The following is a 21,793-nucleotide window of genomic DNA, read 5'->3' as shown; positions in this document are numbered from 1 at the left end:
TATGGATTCAATACTTGAGTGCATGGGCCAAAATGAAAATGCAGCCCAACACTGCCAGGTCTGCATTCTGATGCAAAGCATAGAGACAGTGCAACCATACAGATCGCCGTGTCCTTGACAGCTCTAAACCCTGCAAATAGAAACTGGGTGGGCAACGAGGTCACATCCCACTAACCCTTGCTGCCGCTCAGGCGGCCAAACCGGTGAGACAATCCCATTACCTTCTCAGAGGGATGCTGGCCTGTCTGAGAGACAGCCCTGTGGAGGAGCTTAGGCACAGTCATGACACTGTAACACATCCTCAGCCATCCAAGGTGTCAGTCTGTCCGAACAAATGAATGCAAAGTAGTCTGCAATATCTGGCTTGTTGTGAATTAGTTCTTGCAGTGCGATGTATTCAGCGTGTAACTGCTCGATATTTGTTGCAGACTTTATTTTTAACCCTTATGGTACTTGTTGAACCTCTTCCCACTATAATGACTACTAAGCAATTAGGTCTGATTGGAATTTCAGCCTAGGTACATGTGCCGAGTCAATCCTATTTTCAAACACTGCCATTGGATATGTCCGTAAGCCTTTCTTAACTTCCCTCTGTAGTGTAGCTGTGGACTCTCGAGTCTGTTGAGCTCATCGATGGGTGCAGGGCTGCGAAGCTAAGACTCAGTCACAGTAACAGTTGGCGCTGTCCCAGCTTTTGTGTCAACTGCCTGTTAACGTAAAGTGCTCTGAGCCAAACGGCTATAATGCTTCATCTTGTCTCTCCCTGAAAAAAGCACTTCTTGTCCAAGGGTTTAGCCTTAGTTAACAAAGCTCAAAATCCTATTTGACTTAGCAGTGACTGATTTGAGTGATGAGATAGACAATGAAACACATGGAGCTCACTTTATTTAGTTTGAGCAAAACGTCTTACTGGCATGCCACAACTAGCCACATGCCTGTAATATATGTATATATACATAACTGAAGATGGATGAGAGATTATTTAGCGACAGGCAGAAGCCTAAAAAGCTAATGCTTTGAGCTCCAGCTAAAGAAGGACCTCTAAACTTCTGTTGTCATTGTGCAAGGGCAGCCACAGACTTCACACACTCGCTACATAAATATTAAAAAAAATGCCTGAAGTGGGCAAATATCCCTGTCATGAATATTGATGACCATGATAAACAGAACAGATGTAGATGAAGTCATCAATGAGCTGTCAAGCAGGCAGACTGGGAGAAGGGTGCTTAGCAAATCCCAGTCCCAAGAGGATGATGCCATAGCCGGCGGCAAAGCAGCTTGCCTCATTACAGCCCAGCACTTTCACAGTTATTACTGATTTAAAGATGATTTGCTGGATGGGAACAGAATCTCATGAATCTATGAGAACATACACAATCACAATGAAAATGGTGATTCAAAGCGCAAGGTGGACACACCACACGTGGAGATAAAGCACATACGAACACTTAAAGGCAGGTATTTTGTCCTTGGGCTAAGAAGGATGAAATCTGAAAGAAAGCCTCATCACACCACACCTTTCATGTGTCCACTCAGAAGGAGGTGACCCACATCTGTACAGATGTGGGTCAGAGAGACCTTCCTCCAGTGATTCACCCCAAACACATCCTGATTTTCTCAAATCAGAAAAAGCAGAGAGACTGTAGACCTCGAGGGCCCGTTTCCCCTTCTTTCCCCATGATTTACATTCTCCATGGACATGCCTGGGATTTCCCCTCAACTGAAACGTAATCCCCGAGCTGCCCCGTGTAAGCTACATGATTTCAATTAGATCAGATTTAGAAACTCTTGTAAAACAAGTCAAGTGCATCACTGACGCCTCATAAATGACTGAGATATAGGGAAGGAAGTAAAGAGGCTTGTTATTTTTTCAAATGTGACTGGGCTTCTTTTGTTTTGTCCCCTGGGAGAGCTGATATATCACTGGTCAGTCGGAGTGAGGGTTTTATCAAGCCCATGGGGTGGGTGGGGTATGTTTGTGGTTCGCAATGATGTCAGTGGACAATGGTTCATATTTCAAGTTAATTATAATCATCATCCACCGCTGCAAGATGAGCACCGTATCCCAGGTAACGGGTAATTTTAATATGTAACTAGGGTCTACTGGGCTGCTCTACAATTGCATACAGTTGTTTTAACTGTTGTCAATCAGTGCAGCAAGCTCTTTAGCAAGCACAGTCTCCCAGTTTAATGAAACAGGCTGTAAGATTAAGTTGAATATCTGAAGACAAAACAAAAGTGGGCTCAATGAATTTATTTATTTTATTGATTTTAGAAAGCCTGAAATGTGGGGTTAGGCTCTAGTGCTGATTTAAGGATGATTAAGTTTTAGGAAGGTAAGGTAGGTACTAAAAAAAAACCCCATCTGATAAAGAGCAATTCACAGAAGTGCGACTTTTGAGCAGAAGTCATCATTTTCATTCTTGCCAAGCATCTCCCGAAACCACTGCAGCTTTTCCATGGTATCAGAAGGTCAGATTAAAATCTCATCTTTAAATGCAAGCTCTACACAAAAAGCAGAGGTTGCATGACAAGAAGGGAGAGCGGAGAGGAGGGGACAGCTGGGCGCAAGGACACGCCAAGTGCCCCCCCCCTCTGCTTCTGCCTTTGTTTTCTTTGGAAGAAGAAGAGGAAGAAGATAAGAGTCTTTTCTCTTTAACTGCCTTTTGTTTAGCAAATACAAGCTTTCCGGCAGTAATATTTGAAGATAAATTTTAAAGGCGCTTTGAGAAACAGCCCTGCTTTCACAAATTATAGCTATACAAGCTACACAAGCATACAAAGTCGTACCTATGGGCTACATTTTCGACTTCAGAGCTATTAGAAGTTAATCACAGGCAAACACGACCGAGGTGTCTCTGACATAACCCAGGCTTGATAAAGGCATTTTCCATGTGTGGCCAATTAGCAAGAACCTGCTGCAACGTGCTGCTGATGGCCAAGATTAGGCCCGCACCCACCTGTCATGGCCACTTATAGATTAGCCTGCTCTCTTGAACTAGGCCCTGGTCTGCACTAATGGGCAGCATTATTTTACAGCATGTTCAACAAAAAACCCCAAAAACTATTATGTTGGCACTGAATTTTGACAGTGTGAGCTGGTTTTTTAGAAGAAAGTTGACAAGTTAACACAGCAAGGTCACTTTTAATCATCACAAGCAGCAAGAGCGCCTGCAAAACCAGCTGTCAAAGTCTATAATGGCCCAAAGTTTGAAAACATAACTCAAGGGATCTTGGATATTTTTACAGTTGTATTATGGGAAATGTAGGCCATGATATTGGACCTAAATCGGTCCAATATGAAACGGAGGGATAAAAGGAGACTGTGTTTGCATAACATCACACTGGGACACTTTTTTACTATACATGAGATAGGCTCACATTACTCAGTCACTGTGAGTTGACTTATTCCATAAATTGACAATACTTTCGATGGGATGGGAGGTCATGGAAGGGTCAAACTTGCATCAATACAGATGTTGTTTTGGAAGCACTCTGGTGACAGGTCGTTAGTCATTCTCTTTCAGTTCCCAACACACATTAAATAGCCTTGATACACTTTCAGAGAAAGTACAATATTGCTTTTATATCACGCTGACTTTTCTTTCAAAGCGTCAGTGAGAAAAAGGCAGGAACCAATGAGCATCCGAATCCCCACACCCCCAAAAGACAGTTGCGTATGTCAGAAATGATGTTGGACAGGCGTTTAGGTTCCTGTCAGTCTGCTCTCGGACCCGAGGAGCACAGCGATCCTGCAGCCAGCTGCCACACATTATTCCACATTATTCATTATCGCCCATTCATGTGCTAATCCAGCGGCGCTTTTCACTGCTAAAAGTAAGTAATAGGTAAACTATCTAACAGATCAATTAATCTGCATCGAGTTGTGTAATGCAAAGCCACAAAGACGTATAGTCAGCAGCAAACTTCAGGAGAAAAAAACGACAAATATATAATCAGACAAAGAAAAATACAGATCCTTCTCTAATGCAAACTGTCGAGAAGAAAATACTAATTTGCAGACCTTTGCTCGGGCAGACTATTGTCTGTTTTGTCAGTTCAAAATACAATCCATATGTCACACAGCTACACGGTCCACAGCACACATTACTGGTCTGACCAGTGCGCTACAGGAGGTGGGGTGGGGGATATAAACCAGGGAGAACACGTCCACAGAGAGAAAGTTCAGCAATCTGCATTCAAGTGTTATTTGCAATCGAAAAAACACCCACTTGTGAAACAGAAGAGTGCAACACCCTAGAAAAATCTTGTAGAGGGTTCAACTTGTTTATAGAAAAAAAAAAAAAGGGCAGTGTGCTCTAACAGTCCTGCGATTATTTTACGCATAAATTCAAATCTTACAGAGAATTAAGCCAGACAGGACTAAAAGTTCATGAACAGACTGGTGGCGCATTCCCCAATCAATTGAGCCTTTAAAGTCCCCGTCTCCGTTTGCGCTTTTACACAAGAGCTACCAAAAAAATAACACAAACACTATCAATAATGTGCCCCTTACCTTCTTACAAACTGCAACCGAGAGAAGCCATTACCGTGACCTCGGAGGCTTTGGTGTTGCGGGTTTTAAAATACGCGTTCCTCATTGCAGAATTTGTCACACAACTCCAACTCCAACAGCTTCGCCACGAAAACACGCCACTCTCGCCCGCTGCGTGATCCGCACCCCCCTGCTACATTTATCCCGGCCGTTTAAAAGCCTTTTGTCAACCCTCTCCTCTTCGCAAATACACTCTGGGGGGGCTCTGCAAACGAGGAAAAGCCCCAACGAAGAGCCAGCCTGAAGTGCGTAAAAGCGGATTCCTCTTTGCAGTATGTCCAAGTAAGTGCGCAAATTCCACCAGAGGGAAAAAAAAAAAAATTTTCTCGCTCAACGAGAATAACAGAGCTCTCCTTTGGCAGTAACGTTAAACACTGCTGCCGAGTCTCAGAGAAGATCGGCGCGGACTTTCAGTGCGTAAAAGCCCAGAGCGCTCCAAGGGCTCTGCTTTCTGCTGACAGAGCCACACAGCAGCAGCGCTTTAATCCTCCCCCGTTTGTCAAGTGCGCTTAGATTAATAGCTCGATTCCGGTTTACCCTTTCAAAATAGAAGCATGGCGTCAAAAGTTTGGTTCACTGGTTGATCTATTATTTTCTTCCTCGTTTGTGTTTATAGCATTTATTTACGCATATTCAGTTTTATTTACTGAAACACTGTTTCTTCTCTTTTTGAAACCAAATTAAAGTCCGTTGCAGTGCAAATGATTCTGTGAAAAGAAGGCCACCAAACCTTTTCAATGGACTTTAAGTTCTTATTTATAATAACATAAATTAAAAAAAAAGTTTGCATGTAATTATAAAACCCACCGATAGAGAATGGGGGCATCTACTTTAGTTTTTTCCCCTCTGTCAATTCATACCGTGATGAATGAGTAATGAGTATACAAAATTACTATTTTGTTCAGATACTGAGTAGCAAATATATTTGTTCTTCCTGTAAACGCCATTACTTTTAGCATTTTATTTTCAAATTTTGTTTCAAATTACAGCACAATGTCAATTTTTCTTTATTTGAAGGCAGATTTGTTAACTTCCTGTATTATTCTGGGTCCTCTCTTGTCGGTCAAACAAGTGCACACACACACACACACACACACTTTTCTCCTCTGTCCTGCATGCTAATATCCCAGTGTGATGTCAGTAAGTCAGCATCCCTACACTAGTGTAATTAGCAGCATGAATGACTGGTGGTCTGGCAGGATTTGCATGTGAATCAAACCACTTGCCTGACTCAGTTGCTGGGGGCAAAAAGAGAGACAGAAAGGGAGGCAGGAGAGAGAAACAGCAGCAGGACGCTGACTTGGTCATGCAAGGACATGAGCCCTCCAGAGAGAGAGAGGCAGATAAGCTCTCTTTAACATGAGAAACAGACGTTAGCTGAAACAAAAGGACAAAAGACTTAGAGAGCAATGAAAATTCACTGTATGAAAAATGAATCTGGAGATCTTAAACAGTTTCATGTCACATGTGAACCATTTTGTTCCTTTTACTTAAAAAAAGAAGATCTAACTCACCAAAATACAGTGGACAATTCTTTGTGTCTGTGTGTTCATAGTGCTGTGGACTGAGACAGTGACCTCAGTCAGTACGCACACATATGCTTAAGTTCTCTGCTAATATGTCTCCTGCTGTAGCCAATAGCGCTCTAATTAGGCATGAGTAATCCAAGCAGGTATCGTTCTGTGTTTTGAACCCACACACAAAAAAATGGAGCTTGCTAACCAAGTTATCTACAGTTAGCACTCAACCAGTCTTGTCAAAATGAGTGGGTGATGTCATGATGCCTACATTCATCTTTTATATACAGTCTATGACAAACTTTTGCAAAAGTTCTCAAAACATCCTGTGTTATACTTTCTGTTACAGTAGGCATCTGGACAAGAACATTTGCCACGATGGCACTCGCCCTCTCTCACACACACAAACCTGGTAAATGAGAGATGAGGGAAAAAAAAGGTTTATAAAAGCCTGCGCAGACATTGTTGCTGATCCTTTCACATGTGGAGGGTGAGTCTTGCAACATCGCATGTATAACTCCTTTAGAAATCTAAGAATACTAGTAACAGCTCAGGCTGTACTCACAAGCACTCCACAAGATTTTATAAGCCCTAAACGACTGTGTCCTGTACTCGTAACAATCAGGTTACGGGTCAGCTGGCTCGGGCCCAGACGCTTTCCTCGATCAGTCATTCCCTTTTTCCTAATAAACTGCTCCCAGACCTGCAGTGAGCTGTTTCAAATGCCACAAGAGGACTGAATAAAAGTGTAGGGGCCAGCTCAAGGGACATACCACAGATAGCATTGCCTGCATAGGCTGTTGGCATGCACAGAGAGCCTTTGCTTGGTAATTTTAGACAGTGAGCCAAACGGGTTTACTCCCTTCCTTCCTAAGTATGCATATTGTGTTTTTTTGTCTTTATCAAAGCACAGGATGAGCAAAATTGTAAATACATTAACCCCTGGGCTGGGTGCATATCTGAAATATGTAAGAAAGTTTTACTGGCTCAAAGGATCTTATCCTACAAGAACATTAGTCAGCTCTTACCAGAAGGAAGGAACTGATTTATATAATGTCTGATATGGTCATAAGGCACTCCTGATAAATCAGTGTCTTTATCTAGATTTGAAACATAGCCAAGATCCCAACATGGCCTCTGCATCTTTACTTCTCATCTGCTTTTTTAGGAACACTAGTCTCCTCTCCTTTCATGTGGCAAATGCTGATGGCTATCACCGTAGAGTCAACACACGAGGCAGCTGGGACTCAACCCAACAGCTGATAGCTCTGACATGCTGGGAGGGAGGTAGAGAACCAACTTCCCATATAGCCTCACTTCCCACCGCTGCAGAAGGTTTCTTAAGTAAGTCACCAACTAATGTAAAAGCCCATTCACGGTCTGTGAGTGGTCACAAGGGTCCACGTGAAGTAATTCTCGTTAACGGCCTTAATTCGCAGGGGTCCCTTTGGTTCCCTGTGTGGACGCCATTGTGCAATTCCATACTGTCTAGACTACAGAATATGTCAAGTGCACGTGTAACACAAAAGTGAACTGCACTATTATACTGTCAATCACATGTACTCTGTATTGTTTTTTTATCTTTACTTCTTTACTGTCTGTATCTTTATAACAAATGCATAAACACAAGCATGCAGCTTGCAGACCCAGTCTGAATTACTAAATGTGTTTCCCCTCTCATTAAGACCAGGTCATAACCTGAATAAAGCTAAAGTTATTTTAAAGTTTATAAAGTGTATATATTACATTTCTTTCTGAAAATAATCTGTTTATAATAATCTGTATTGCTACAGTTTAAAAAAAATTTATATATTTTAAATTATCTTTCTTACTTGTTCTGTCGCTATATTTATTCTATTGAGTTGACAAGTAAATTTCCCAAGAGGGGGATCAATAACAATCTTATCTGCTACAGTTAGCTCAATATTAGAAGCAGCTTTATAACACCAAAAGGCTTGGGCTGCTAGATCTCCAGTCAGGTAGTTTGAAAAAAACAGTTTCAATGAGATGATGAAAAGACCGGCAGTCACACGACAAACTGGTTAATTTAAGGAACACTGCTGTTATCTATACACTGTATATAAAAGATGGACAAAGACACTGAGCTGTCACCCACTGGTTAGCCATGCTCTGCTGCGAACCCTCTGATGAACGAGGCGTAGATCTAACTGAAAAACTGAGAGACACAACGTGGTCACATGGTCTGGACTTACCAATCATAAGGTAGGCCCACCCTAAACATTATGTTCTATTCAACAGGAACTGAAATGAGTGACTGAGACAATGAAGTGACTAGAAAAGCATATACTGAGGCCACAGATCCAGGAAGCCAAAGCTTGTGTCGCCATAGACTTCTTTATCAAACCAGAGTAGCTCCCCTCCTCCACAGGAGTGGACGCTTCAGTGGACATTTATACCAAGATTCATATTACGCAACTGTAAAGTCTCTTTTTTACTGCAGACTGTCAAATATCACATTTTGCAACAGCAGGATTTTAACTCCGCCTCCCTGTGTAACTGTTCGAATCAGCTATAAACAGTTTAGATGTGGTGTGACTGGTGACACTCTCCTTGAACCAGTGACTTTCAAGTGTAACCCATTCTAAAAGAAAACCAGGAGCAGACTGGAGTTAATTTTTAATTCTTGCACTTGGATACATATTAACAAATGAAGTATCCCTGGCGAGTGCATGGCACTTTGGAGACGATGTGGAAATTGTTGTCAAGCAATCCAGATAATCCTGGTAAGCTGAGGACCGCTTTCAATCTTTATTTTTGTTTGCTTACATCCCCCTACGCTACATTAGGGGTGTAATGATTCATGGGAACACTTGGACTCTGTTAGAAAAGAAGAGGAAAGAGAGGCCAGTGAGTATAAAAGGTTCGGTGGGCTGATATTCAGTTAGAGCACATCGACCTCCCTTTTTCCAGGGGCTATCAGTACTTTGGCCCAACTGCTCTGCCTAGAAAGCAGATTTAGTGACACACAGCACTGGGCCCAGCAGCTCCTCTGTACCCTTGTTCCCAGCAGATAAGTGGCCATTATTCATCCCGTGTTGAACATTAACTGGATTAATTCTGCATGAGTTGAGGGGTGAAATTGTATTTGTCCGAAGGGAGGGAAATGGCTAGGAAATGAGGAGAGCAGCCAGCTTGGCTGAAATTCTAATTAGCTCGAGGGTTCGTTAGCACACAAACTCTACTCCTGCTGCAGAAGCCTTACTGATACAGAGGCCTGTGTAAGCCATTAAGCCACAGAAGGAAAACGGAGAGAGACTGAAAGAAAGAAAAAAGACAGGAGGGAGGGAAAAGACTGAATATGGACACTCAGCTTCATGCGTAAAGGCCCAGGGCAAGGAGATGACCTTAGAGAGTTACTTTTCAAGGGGACTGGAAACTATTTTTGCTATTCCTGCCCCACTTACTCAAAAGCACTTCAGCACAGAAGAAAAAAAAAAGAAAACAACTACCAAACCCTCCACCTCATCTATCCATCAATCTCCACTCTAGGCAACCTTCTCCAGGACGATGTGGCTCAGTTTCCAGTTAGCTGTGCCCAGTGACGACAGTTTGTCATTGAGCATTTCTCACTCATAATCCACATGTGGAGTTTGATTCAAAACATAATTAGGTCACGCTGTGGTATGAAAAAACGCAGTGGGGGAAAAGAGTAGTAGGCAGTAAAAACAAAAAATACTGTAGTGGATGCAGTGGGAAATGACAAATGGCTGAGGAGAGGCAATATAAATACATTTTGATATGAGGCGAAATATAGAAGGATTTGTGAGAGGACATGTCTGCTCAGTCTTCCCGTCTGCGTTGAATACCACAGTGTTGCAAAATAATGCATAAAGGTCTCATTTCTCTCTCAGCAGCATATAAAGCCACAACTCTGACAGATGATGAACCTGCGACTCCATGAATGAACCACCCACCTCCAGTAGGCCCACATCCACAACCCCGCAGCAGTTTCTCTGACTCAGCACTCTCATTCAGTCTCCACTGATGTTCCAGCTCGCCACCTTGTCATCATGTTCATGAGAAGCGTAGGTGTCAGTACTGATCAGCCCACACACTCCACACAACAAAGCTGCAAATCTCTAGAGACATGTGATTAAAATAAATAAAAATAAATAAAATTAATAGAAATATGTTAAGTATGAGGTCACAATCATGAACAAGGAGGTGGAGAATGAGGAGACTGTAAAATGCCTTTGTGATTCAGACATATTCTATGCCAAAAAGGGAGTTTCCACTGCACTTTCTCCAGAACCCTTCTGTCATGGTTTAAGCTCAGACTTTTTGTTAAATAAATCCAACACTCAGTTATGAAGAGCTCAAATATTTGGCTTTGGAGGACTTGTGGGTAGAATAGTGACAGACAGGATAAGTCTATCAAACGGAGCTCAGCCCGAGGGTATTCAATCCATTCTGAAGTACACTTGGAAAATGTACACAAAACCGGACGCTGAGCTTATGCAAAACTGTGCCACGAGTTTAGTTTGCAATTTGTTTTCCTCACAACTCATCTGGCTGGAAAGAGGAGTATTCTTTTAACTCTATTACAAACTGTGTCTGCGTGTTCCCATCAGGAAACCAGACTCTGTTTCTGTGTAAAGTTTGGGGTAAAAATAATTAACGGCAACAAAAATGCTTCAGCATGGGTCATGATAGTCATGTGGGAATACACCTTAAGGTTGGGTTTGCTGCATTTATACTGTCTCCGACTTTAAGATGCAACATAATTGTGGTGGGAGGAGTAGCACTGTTCGGCATTGTTCAAGGCTCTTTAGTCTTTCCACGCAAAGCATTTAATTGGCAACTGAAGCTTGAAGGACGACTTTGTCTCACATACACACACACACGGATCTATGAAACGCAGACATACCCAAACAATACATTTAGAGGCTGTTAGATGAATCAGTAAAACGGATGGGAAGACTATATTTATGGGGCTTTAAAAGGTAGGGGGTAAATATGGAACTACAAGCAGTGCATGTTGTTAAAAAGTCACTGAAAACTTTTCAAATCCATTTATAATTTGTCTGTTATTTCCAGCTTCGCCATCAGACTGAGAACAGTGATAGAGGACCTTGTCAACTATAAGTAACTTATTGAAAAAAGTTTTTTGGGGGGGCATTTGAAATGAAATACTTTTATATTTCCGTCTGTGTGAGGTCTTCTGTTTGAGATGAAATGTGAAGGCACAAAGTCTTTGCCAAACATACTTAAGCTGGGAAGGTGGAATAATGGCCCAGCTCAAAGAAACATAGAAATTTATTCAAAATCTATTGGAGAAAATGACAAAATGACAAGACTAGGAGATTAGATTATGTCTGTATGAGCTTGTTTGGTGTATTAAATAATAAACATCTGAATCAAAAAGAAGATCAGACACTGAAAGCCTGTAGTGAGTGACCAAAGTCATATTTGGGTCATTTAATCTCCCTCAGTTCATCCCGTTACCATGTTTACCTTACGGGAATGGATGAATAGTAGATTTCAATCACATACACAACACACCACTCAGTCAATACAGCCGCCGCAGCCCTATCCCCACATGGTCCCAAAGGCCTGTGGACGTTATGGATTGGAGGAGAAATTGCCATTTCCAGGACGTGACAGACTCGCTGTGTGTTTCATCACAGGGGTCGATGAAAACGGTGAATTTGAAGTGTTATTGACAGATTGCTGCTGAGCGCTGAGATTGTAGGCAACAAACACATACACGAAAGGACAGACAAGGCTGCAGGAGAAGGCTCAGGAGGGATGAGTCACAGCAAACAGCACACACGCACACAGACAGACAAATCCCATTAAAGAACTTTTATCAAGCGGAGGTCAAACCTTCCAATTGAGCGCATCTCTGAGTAAATGCAGACCTTCTACTACATTTTAAAATGTACTGCAGGCGTCTTCTGAATGCCGAGTCTGAGTAATTATTTTTACTCATAAAAGGTTGGAGTCTCTGCCCACTTGTAGCTTTCTCGTCACCTAGTTCACTCCCCTCTTACAGCTGCTCCCCTTCGTTACCCATTTAAAGCACCATTAAGAATATGTGAAAGAGAGCATTACCCCAAGAGAAAAATCATCCCGGTCTGCTGCCATTTACGCCAGACGCAGCCCCGCTGCTTGAGCCGCTGTTTATTTAAACTGTGAACCTCCATGCGAGGTGTGTGTGAAAGGAAAAGTGCAAGCGTATGTCTGTGTGTGTTTAAGTGTGTGAGAGAGGGAGCATGTGCACGGCAGTGGCAAAGAGGAGGGAGCGGTTTCACACAAAACGCAGCGTCTCGCCTTCGGATTTCTTTCACACCTTTCTTAACACGCGTTTCACAGCGTATTTATTCACCCCACGGGCTCCTGGTCCTGCAGGCCACAGACGGGCCTCTGTGTAGCCCGACTGGGGCTGCTGTGGTCAGCCACAGGGAAACCGAAAACAGACCTCTTACACCCACTGTGGAGCTCCAGACACAATAATATTAATAATAATGTCTTTCTGCTGACCTGCATCTGACATCACAGCTTGGTTCGGGCATGTTCAGATGCTCGCACACTAACACAGACATTCACACATGAACAATTGTATGCATGTATAGCGATTTCCATTCAGACTAAGGTGATTTTAGACACACACACACACACACACACACACACACACACACACACACACACACACACACACACACACACACACACACACACACACACACACACACACACACACACACACACACACACACACACACACACACACACACACACACACACACACACACACACACACACACACACACACACACACACACACACACACAGTAATGTTAGTGTGTGATTAGTTAGAACTGTCCCAGGCAGCAGCAAAGGATAAGAAGAGCAGTCAATGAAGTCAGTGTTTAAAAAGTGCTGACTGACTGAGAGGAGGAAGAGGACTATATAAGGCTTCAAGTATTCAGACATGAAGACAAGGACACACTAAAGATAGGCAACTTATATATGTGTGAAATAAGAACACAAACAAAGAGCAAAGAGAGCTGGCCATGTGTAATGGGTCCTTAATGAGGCAATCTGTTGCCTTTCAGTATCATTCGTGTGTTTGGCTCTAAGCTACAACCATGAACATACCGAAATGACAATAAAGCTCCCTCTGTGTGTGTGTGTGTGTGTGTGTGTGTGTGTGTGTGTGTGTGTGTGTGTGTGTGTGAGAGAGCACGAGAGGACAGGAAGAAAAACAGCCAAAGCCTGGTTTGAGTTAAAGGAATGACAAATCAGTGCTCATCAGCATTACATCTGCTGGTTTTCATACAGGCTTAGGAATGACCAGTAGAGTGGCTCTTAAATCACTTCCTCAAAGTTAAAAATATCAAATCATCTTCATGACACAATGAACAGGTTATCACTGTATATTATCCTTTGTGGGGTTTTTTGAGGCTGTTGATGGGCTCAACATGTGTTGCTGGCAATGGTTGCACATAAATACCTTTGACTGGAGAGAAACACACAAAGACACAGTCACACACTGTGTGTGTGTGTGTGCCAAAAAACACATGTGCGACATTTCTGTACACTCCCATACTCACAACCATGCAAACAATTGTATCAGTCTTTACAAGCTACCGCTTTCCACAAAAATCAAGCGAAGCCTTCAGTCACTGGTAGTGTAACAGAGAGTGACATACTAATCTGTAAAAAGGCACAGTCGATATCCGCCATGTCTAATCACATCACAGCGCTGCAGCTCAAGTGTGTTCGGTGCCTGTTCTGGCTTCTGTCTGGTATCTGGGGCAGCATACCAGCCAGTAGAATAAACTCCGGACAAGAAAGGCTGCTGTGTATATATATGTGTGTGTGTGTGCAAGCGCATGTGTCACGATGTGTGTGTATCTGCATGCCAAGACTGTGCCAGCCACAAGACTGATTCTGGCGTCAGAATGAATCACATTCAGTCTGCTCTTCCATCCCAGCAACACACCGAGAGGCTCTCAGAGTGAGAGACACAGAGGGAGAGAGAGAGATCATAAAAAGAGATCATAAAACCAACATCAATGGGTGATAGACCGAGCGAGAGGGGGAAACATAAAAGGGAAAGGCAGGAGGCTTGTGAGACAAAGCTTGAGAGGGAAACACAATGAGGAGGAGAAGGCACACAGCGGGGAGGGGGAGCACATGGTAACACCAAGCCCATCCATCTGCAGCCAAACCTCATGCCAATACATTTACGAATACTCTGGAATTAACCTATAGATTTGGCTTGTTAACCCTGATTGTATGCAAGCATTAGAACAGAGTGTCAGGGAGAACTGTTGACCACTGGTCATGATACAAGCTATTGCAGCAACACCAATAATTGGGCAGAACCTCCTGCAGTCCCATTTAGTTGCACATGTCTATCTGTTCCCACCTACATTTAAATTACCATCATTTTGTGGCATGACTAATGTATTCTGTTTGCTGTGTTTACAGAAGATTACCTCACAGACCCCAATTAAATCTGAGCACCACAACATGCAGGCATCTTTTGCTCTATCAAAAATCTGCTGGCTTCAGTCTGCATTTACCGTAAGTTGGCTACATTTTTTTTTTTAAACGTGGTTTTAAAACAAAAAACATGTCTGTATATCAGGTGTTTCTGCTTGCTTCAGAAAATACCTGTGTCCATATTAAACCATCAAAAGCAGGTAAGGCACAAAATGCATAAGACTTGCCAGAAAAGCAAGTCAGCCACACAAACGCAAAAGGATCATAACGTTTTGGGGTTTTTTTACATTTGGATTTTTGAAATACTTAATTTCACTTAACTAATTTAAAATGAATGTTATGTGTAGAGAGATGTGAAGCTTTAAAGAACCTTTGGGAGGAGAATCAAGGGGAGATAAACCAGACAAAGTCTGGGTGGAGATCATTACAATAAAAGTAACAAACATTCACCTTTTGCAAGATGTGGTTTCATTGACGAAATCTTCACATTGCCACCCCTTTTATTTGCTCAGCATCTACTCTTAATACCCACTGGATAAAATATATCATCTTCACAGAGTGGAAAAAGAAACATATCAGGAAGCTCCAATACATTTGGTGTGGTATGAATGTCGTCTATATCGTGTCTGCTTTACTGAATATTAGTGTCTATAACTGAAACAGCTTACTATAAGCTGTCTGCTGTGTTTATACTCATTTATTGTCAGTCTTTCTAAGCTGATTTAGTGTTTAGCAGCTTGTCCAGCTGCCGCTTCTTCATATTAAGATGCTTTTTTAAAAATGTAAGAGTTTCTCTTTTTTTAAATTCTTTTTTTTATGAAATCAAAGTGTTGTTATTTTAGTTATCCTGATTTCATGACAAAAAGTCACATTACTAAAGCTAAACATTCAATTTTAGCTCTGTTTGCAGGTACTAATAACGCCTTTCTAGTCTTGGAGATCAAAATGTGGAGATACAGATGTAAATATAAATTTACTTGGCTTTGTGTGGGCTTGAGATGGCAGAAGGTAGGTTTCCAGCCTCGAGGGTCAACCTCTTGACACAGAAACATTGAGAAAAGCTCATGAGCTGTTTTGCATTTAGCTGCTTGTCCATCTGATCCCCTGATCTTACTGAGAGATCAGCATGCCGCTTAACTATTGTGAACTTTATTGATTACGAATAAAAATTTAAGAAGGTGAGCGTTTGAACGGACACAGCGGGGAGCCAGACAGTCGCTTTCTCAAACAATATTCGATCAATACATGGGATGAGTCAGCTGGATTTACTGAGAATAATCACAAGCCTCCCCGGATCTTAATTGGAAAATGAATAGACACATGTGTAGTCATAAACAATAGCTCGTGAAAATGTCTCCCGTGGTGGGAAGCCGATATGAGTGAGAGCAGAGTTTTCTGATGACACAGCACAGATCTCGGGGTGCAGACAGAACAGCGTGAACAACACATGAACCCCATCACATCTGGGACACATTTGGTGCCCATGTGCAATGTATTACATATTTCTGGAAATCAAGCCACGCTCAAGTCTGTAATCTGTTGATGGGATTTTATTCCCGTTGTTCATGGTTTTGTCTTTTGCGACTTCAGCATTGTAAGAAAAGTTTGTTTTTTTTCTGAAGGGAGCTGACAAAAAGTGATTGAGGGGTGTGGAGAAAAGTACAGACTTTAAGCTGAAATAATTTAAATCGGTCTGCTAAAGAGAAACAATGCTACAAAGTCAGCGTAGCTGTTTTACCACTGGGCTTTCTTCACTGCTGTAAATGAGTATTTTAGAGCAGAGGGGTGAAATTTATCACCCTCACTGTGGGCATGCTGGGCAAACTTTAGTGTTCCTGTGTCACCCTGAAAGCTCTGATCATCAACTTGAGGATTTCTGGACAACTTGACAGTGAGCTGACTGAAGCCTACGACACAGGAGAAGGACAATGAATTGAATTTTTTGCAGAGATGGTTGGACTGTGCTTTTAGCCTGTTAAAACTGAAAGCTGCCATCACGCGATGGTTAGGCTGGAAGTGGAGGACACAACCAGCAGCCCAAAACCCCCCAGAAAAACCAAAAGCATTGCATTTATGCATTCATTTATATTTAAAACTTTCCATTTGTGGTGGTGCATGAGTAATCGGGGGGTGGGGTGGGGGTCTAGAATGCCATGAGCTTACTGTTACAGTTATACGCTAGATAAAAAAGAAAAACAATGAAAATGAAAAACTCTGCAGAGGGATCAAATTCGTTATGCTAGTTTGCAGTGAATCGGCACTGGTGATTCATTATGCATCTCTGCAGGAAAAAGCCACAATTTCTTCACAAAACATTACTGAGTACATTTGAATTCAGTGCTGTTAGCAATGAGCAACAACAGCATGAATCCAAAACTGCCTGATTCTACCACTGACCCAAAGCCACATTAAATCCTAACAGGCAGCACACAAACCAACAAAGACATAAGGATATGGCTTTAATAAACCTAGTTAACGTGAAGCTTTAAGATGGTGTGCACAGCTCCCTGACATTAGGGAAAACCTCATCTCTTTAAAGCCAGCACCCTACTGGTGGCTTGCTACCGTGACCGGTGGCTTTCTAGGCAGAATGCTAAGCAGCTGAGCGGTTGTACGGCTACTGGCCAAGCAGCCGCTTGTTAGGTCTGTGAGGTTAGACAGCCACATCTGGTCTGCCGGCACTCACTTAGAGCTCTACCATGGTCTGCTATTCAGCCAAACCTCAGAGGTCAGGGACACAACCAGGGATTGGGTGTGTACATATCACAACATGTATGTGTGTGTGTGTGTGTGTGTGTGTGTGTGTGTGTGTGTGTGTGTGTGTGTGTGTGTGTGTGTGTGTGTGTGTGTGTGTGTGTGTGTGTGTGTGTGTGTGTGTGTGTGTGTGTGTGTGTGTGTGTGTGTGTTCCTTACCCTTCCACGCATCACACAGAGATTGGAACTAAATGTAAATTTGAAGCAGTTGTGCTCCGCCATGAATAAATATAAGGTTCTCCTTCACATGTCAGATTAAAGGTACCCACTTATCTCGCTCTTCTTTTTGGAAGGACTGGCATTCATGTGGGCTTGGCTGAAGTAGAGGAGAGTAAAAAGGAACAGGCAGGCACTGATGCAGAACAAACGCTAAATAACAGAAACCCTTTTGCGTTTCATCTAGGTAAGATTTTACCGATCCCGTCCTTGAGCCTTTCCCAACCCCAACCACAAACTGATATCACACATTTCTCGCAATGAAAGACACCAGCGAGCAATAGCTTCACTTTGCCAACCTTCAATCTTTTGGTGCCCTTTTTTAGTATTTTACTTATGTCTCTTTTCCAGTGCACACATAATACGACCAGTAAACCTACTTATCCAATACAAGTTTCTTGCTTCTTTAGAAGTAGACAATAAGCTATTCAATATATATTCTTTATCAGCTGACGACTGCAGTTTAGAACTGTCACCAGAAATTTGCAAACATTTTCCCCAATTTTGTGTGATAAATAAAGCAGCCATCTATCCATCCATCCATAAATTACTGGATATACTCAACAAAAACAACTGACACAGTATGCATGTTTTGGTTTTTACTGAATTGGATTTCCACATACAGATGCATGCTTGCACATGCTTGTCATACAGTCACGAGAAAATGTGGGCATAATTCACTCAGAATGAGCTTACATTATGATGCTGGGCCACAGCTTTAGTTGTGGATGCTGGTGTCAGGGGAACTGCAGCTGCGAAGCAGCGCAGGACCACAAAGAAAGAATATGATTAAAGTGCAAATGCGAGTATAACGTTTGTTTGAGCAGTCAGCACTTTACAGTATAATGGTGCTTTGCTGCAGCTCATTTGGCCACTAATCAGCACATACCATCTCTGTGCTGAACTGTACTAACGCACCACGGCTCGCCTAAGCAGAGATGATCTGAAAAAGACATTGTGGAAACAAACTGTACAAAGCAGCAGACTAAAGGCCAGGATTACGGCTTTAAAAAGAAGGGGAGGGTATTTTTAGAATGACAAGATAGCTACCAGCTACCAGAACTGGACTGCAGATACTGTGAACAATTAAGCTGGGAAGCAGGTGGCGGCTAATGTGTCACATACAGGCAGATGTTAAATGTGGCATCAGAGGATATAAGCAGAGGATGGGAGGAGCTATTGCGTGTCCCTTGGTGAAGTCAACAAAGAAGGATGAAAAATGTTTGCAAAAACCGAAGGGCTAATCCTCAACTGGTAGCAGTGAAAGAGTTTTTGTCATGGTTGGGTATCAGTTCTGTATTTATTTATTTTTATTCTGAAGTGCAAAGGTGCCTGATCAAAAGGAGCTCCAGGTAATTGCACCTTTGTTTAGTGTGGAATGTGACAGATTTGGGTTAAATAAGAGTCTTAGAGGGGGAAGATATACGCCAGCCAAAGGGCATGTTTGTGCCTGCAGGTACAAATGAGAGTAATGGCCTCAATGTGATTGCGAGTGAATTCGTAAGAATTCAGAAGGGAGGAGACAAAGATAGCGAGTGCAGTCGAATAAATTATAAGATACAACTGGGAAGCGCAGATTCACATCAACGTGGTTCCATCTCAGCGTTTTCCATCATGCAAGAACCAGAGCACATGCGTGCACTCGCACACACGCTCTCACTTACACACAGACACGCCATGCTTCGGAGGAGGAAGTGAAGCTGGATCAATGGAGCAAACTCCAGCAGCTCTGATCAGACACATGAACTTCCAATATAACGACTTGAGGCCAAACATGAAAACGCGTGTTCTGGGGGAGTCTTACAGTGTGTCACGTTTTCCTCGTGTTGCGTGGACATCTGCGATGTTCCCTCATTAACTTAGGACAGATAAATGACAAATTCAACACTAATAGGAGGATGTCCTCGTGCATGTCTTCATTAACGTGTGGAGGAACTTTGTGGACCAAAATCCATCTAACTGTACTATCCAGATTAATTAATAGTGTGAATCTGTTCCTAATTATCTTCACATGCTTGTTGATGGGGGTCGACAGCCACATGCAGCGCTGCGCAGGGGAGCTGTGGTCTGTTCTCATTACAACAGTTTGGGCCATGAAGTATTTTTTTTTTTCCTCCATAATGTTCTCATCCCCCAACAAATCGACGGTCTTTAAAAAACAAGAAAAGGAAAAAAGGCCAGCTCAGAGCGCATCATCCAGGAAATGTCTCTTTCTGCTGTAGTAGGATGTTGTTGAAGTCTGGTGTGTAGACATGTAGAGGAAGGGGGATGTCAGAAACCACCAAGTTAGAGGTCATTGTCCAAGATCAAAAGGACCCACCCAGCCCCCAAATCTCCTGACTTCATGTGCCGATTTACGAGAGGCAGACAGACACTATAAAACTTCCAGCAGCAACTCCTGGTTGGCTGGATAGATGGGCAGAGGGCTGGTCACTAGAGGAGACGAAACTAAAAGCTTTCCAGCGACTAGCACAGATTCGAAGTAAAGGGTGGGGCCATTTTTGACTTCTGGCAGGAGGATGGGGGTTAAAGACCATGACTGTCGCCTGCACGTGTGGGTGTTTGTGTTTAAGTAAGAGAGGAACAGCTATAAAACTTTGCCAGTGTGTGAAACTGCATACAGAAACAGGAAGAGGAAACAGAAAGAGAAGTAACACTTTGAACTTTATTTTAAAAATCAGCTGGTTTTGTTACACAGTAGTGGGTGCATTAAGATAACAGTCTTTCAAAGTACTGGGGGGCTGGGGGTGTCTTATCTGCGGTCAGGGCCTTGTAGGAGACTGTGGGAACATTCAGGGGTGGTCTGGGTTTTCCAGAGAGTGAAATCTGCCATCCGAGACGTAATAATTGTCTCACAACCTAACTGTGTGAGTTATAGGTCAGTGATAGGCCAGGCTGCCAGTCCAGAGGGAGGTGATTCACGTATACTGTGGAAGTGCCATTATAAACAGTGCTGTGCATGAACTTGCTGAAAAGAGAGCGTTCATTTAGCTTAACCATGTTTTCAATGAACGGTGAAATGGATGAATGGTTTACGCAACTAAAGAATGTAACGTGAGCCGACTTTGCTCTCACGAGAGTCGACTGATGTCATGGCATGCTTTGTTGGCATGGTTGGTGCTAGAAGCGGTTTAGACAAGCGATACTGCTGAAGCCAGCCTACGTGACCATTAGCGGGGTTTTTATGAATGAATAGAGAGCTAATTCTGATTAATTCAGGAACATTTTTAGTGCAAATTGTACCTGTTGGATCTGAGAAAAAAAACAAAAACAAAAAACCCCACACAAACACATTACGAGAATCTGAGGTGTCATATTGAGCTCAAGCTTTTGGTCAATCTATTGAGTGAAAAATTCCTAGAGAACTGAATTTTACTGCGTTGTTCGGCTTTATGGGGCAGTTAAAAACACATAATACTCCTTATTATCTTTTAAAAGTAATCCCTTTATGATTGCATGAAACATCAATAGTCTGCAAGGGGAAGTGGGAGGAGATTCTACTGGGAAAGAATAGCTCAAAACAGCTCTGTTAAACCAACAAAGAAACCTTTAGAAAACCCAGAAATGAATTCACTTTTGGGACTATGAACTTCAGAATGTTGGGTTTGGATGTTGGGTTTAGCTCACACTTTGGAAAGTGTGAGCTAGTTCAGTTTATACTGTGATAGCTGAACACTGAGACAGTTTTTGCAAAACTAACAAAGATTTCACACACAGATTCATTTACACAATATATAAACCACAACCGACACACACACGCACTCATTGGGTTTTCGTACAGAATATGCATTCACATGTTTATTGCTTGATTGTGATTGGGGGTGCGTGTAACTTCCCTGGGCCCAGCCGGCTCTGCGCTAAGCAGTTATGTGCTAATTAAGGTCTGGCCAGGAGTGGAGGGCTGGTGATAAGGCCTGTCTCTGGCCTGGTTACATACATGCATACACTTATGGGAACAGTCTTTCCTCTAGAACCACCGTTTCAGTGGTTCTAGATTATCAAGCAGGTTTCACTGATTCACTGATTATCACGCAGGTTTCAACTGATTACTCAGATTTTGCCATTTGGGAGCCAGATGGGGAATTCCTGTCAGGTTATAGCAACCAAAAAGGAAAGAAAGTCTATGATAATGTTGCATTAACCTGTTAGGCTAAACTGTTAAACAACACTGACCTGCTGCCTAAATCCTATAGCAGGCCAAAACACACAGCTGTTCTTCCCGCGTCTCTCCATAACCATAAATGGAGCATTCGATAAGTAAGGGTTGGGCTACAAT

At 42.5% G+C, this 21,793-nt stretch overlaps 1 protein-coding gene across 4 annotated transcripts in view; it reads right to left on the bottom strand.

Annotated features, from left to right (window-relative positions):
* Positions 1 to 21,793, bottom strand: part of prickle2b (prickle homolog 2b) — a 90,126-nt gene that overhangs the window by 14,169 nt on the left and 54,164 nt on the right. Inside the window, exon 1 of one of the 4 annotated variants that reach the window (XM_031752378.2) lies at positions 4,517 to 5,027. The exons of the other annotated variants lie outside the window; for them this stretch is intronic. The gene's annotated coding sequence lies outside the window, so the exon portion shown is untranslated. Of the gene's footprint in view, positions 1 to 4,516; positions 5,028 to 21,793 lie in introns of those variants that run through there. 4 annotated transcript variants of the gene reach the window in all.

Source organism: Oreochromis aureus, linkage group 5, assembly GCF_013358895.1.
Source record: "Oreochromis aureus strain Israel breed Guangdong linkage group 5, ZZ_aureus, whole genome shotgun sequence".
Taxonomy (NCBI): domain Eukaryota; kingdom Metazoa; phylum Chordata; class Actinopteri; order Cichliformes; family Cichlidae; genus Oreochromis; species Oreochromis aureus.
Note: the sequence above shows the minus strand (reverse complement) of the source record. Positions and strands in the feature narration are given on the sequence as shown.